The sequence below is a fragment of the Salmo trutta genome, unplaced genomic scaffold, assembly GCF_901001165.1.
Source record: "Salmo trutta unplaced genomic scaffold, fSalTru1.1, whole genome shotgun sequence".
In the NCBI taxonomy this organism is placed as follows: domain Eukaryota; kingdom Metazoa; phylum Chordata; class Actinopteri; order Salmoniformes; family Salmonidae; genus Salmo; species Salmo trutta.
In genome coordinates this window covers 25711-27773 of record NW_021822418.1, presented here as the reverse complement: position 1 = coordinate 27773, position 2063 = coordinate 25711, and the positions used below count along the sequence as shown (strand labels likewise).

Sequence of the window (2063 nt, the reverse complement as noted above, 5' to 3'; positions counted from 1 at the left end):
CTCAGGCCCAGAAGCTAGGAAATGCATATAATTGGTAGAATTTGATAGAAAACACTTTGAAGTTTCTAAACTGTTAAAATAATGTCTGTGAGTATAACAGAATTGATATGGCATTCAAAAACCCGAGGAATATCCATCCAGAAATATATTTTTGGGGGGCGGTAACAGGCCTTTCCAATGCAAGTCTATGGGCCTACATATAAACATTATTCCCATATTGTAGTACCTATGGATTCCACTAGATGTCAACAGTCTTTAAACAGGGTTTCAGGCTTGTTTCTTGAAAAACAAACAAGTAATAGTCGTTTCTTCCAAGGGAGCTCAACAGGAAAATTAGGCTTTTGTGCGCACGTGAATGAGGGCGCGCTCTTCGTTATTTTCCTTTCCTATTGAACACCGTTCTTTCCGTCTGAAATATTATAGTTTATTTACATATTAGGGTACCTGAGGATTGAATAGAAAAATTGTTTGACTTGTTTGGACGAAGTTTACCGGTTGCTTTTGGATTGCTTTGTATGCATGTTGAAGGAGTGGATTACTGAAATCAATGGCGCCAACTCAACTGACTTTTTGCATATAAAGAAGGACTTTATCGAACAAAACAAACATTCATTGCGTAGCTGGGACCCTTGGGATTGCAAACAGAGGAAGATCTTCAAAGGTAAGTGATTTATTTAATCACTATTTGTGATTTTGTGAAGCCTGTGCTGGTTGAAAAAACATTTTTGATGTGGGGAGCTGTCGTCAGATAATCACATGGTATGCTTTTGCCATAAAGCCTTTTTGAAATCTGACAACGCAGTTGGATTAACAGGAAGTTAAGCTTTTAAATGATATAAGACACTTGTATATTCATGAATGTTTAATATTATGACTTTTTCATTTGAATTTGGCGCTTTCCAATTTCACCGGATGTTGTCGGAAGAGGGTATTACTGTCAAGAGGAGTGAAACAAGGTTGTCCACTATCGACATATCTATTTATTATGGCCATCAAAATGATAGCTATTAAAATCAGATCCAACAATAATATCAAGGGGATAGAAATCTGAGTCTTAAAAACAAAGGTGTCATTGTACGCTGAGGACTCATGCTTTCTTTTAAATCCACCGTTTTGATCCCATAGACAATCTAGATAATTTCTCTAACCTCTCTGGAATACAACTGAACTATGATAAGTGTACCATTATAAAATGGGATGGTTTTCAGAGATTGGTGGGAGTGGTTGAGGGTAGTTGAAGGGTGGTACGTAAAATAAATACAAATATATGACTAATATAAAATATACTGTGTCCGTAATATGTGTATAGTACTTATAAGCTAGAAGTAGAAGCCTAAGTATTGTTGTCCATTAATTTACTCAAATTAGGGAGGGGTGGTAGGGTTATGGGAAAATAATAAAATAAAATGTTTGTAAAAAATGTATGAGGGATTGGAAATAAAGCAGACATTACATTGAAAAAACACACATTCTATCTGCAATATTAAAGCTGATCTACCCCTAAAAATAACAAATATATGGTCATGAAGGAAAGGAGAAAAGTAAAGGAGGAGAGGAGACTATTAAAGGAGTTTTCTGAAGAATGGCTCCATGGCTCAGTGGTTAGAGCACTGGTCTTGTAAACCAGGGGTCGTGAGTTCGATTCTCACTGGAACCTTGATTTTGACTCTACCCTCTGTGACATTCATCTGAAACTTTACACAGTGCTGCACAGGGTGGGAGTTACCATTTCTCTCGCTCTATACAGCAGAAAGTTCAAAATGTGACAACAAACTGACAATATCGCCCTGCAAAAATATCCCTGTATTACTACTGTAAGAGACATTGCCAAACAAACTGACGATACCATTCCACGTTTGCCGATTCTGTCCTGGGCCGCCCATCATGATTAAAAAAGGGCTGAAACTAGAGACAGGAGTAGCAGAGGTCATGTAAACCAGTGATGCATGTTGAAAGAATAACAACATTAACTTGAATTTTTCCTTATATTAACTGTAACTCAGTAAAATCTTTTCAGTTGTTGCGTGTTGCATATATATTTTGTTCAGTATGGTAAATAATGG

General features: G+C 36.7%; 1 non-coding gene across 1 annotated transcript; it reads left to right on the top strand.

Moving 5' to 3' along the window:
• The first annotated feature begins 1584 nt into the window (after positions 1 to 1584).
• Positions 1585 to 1657, top strand: trnat-ugu (transfer RNA threonine (anticodon UGU)). The gene has a single exon. It is a non-coding gene; the product is annotated as a tRNA-Thr (tRNA).
• Positions 1658 to 2063: the final 406 nt, after the last annotated feature.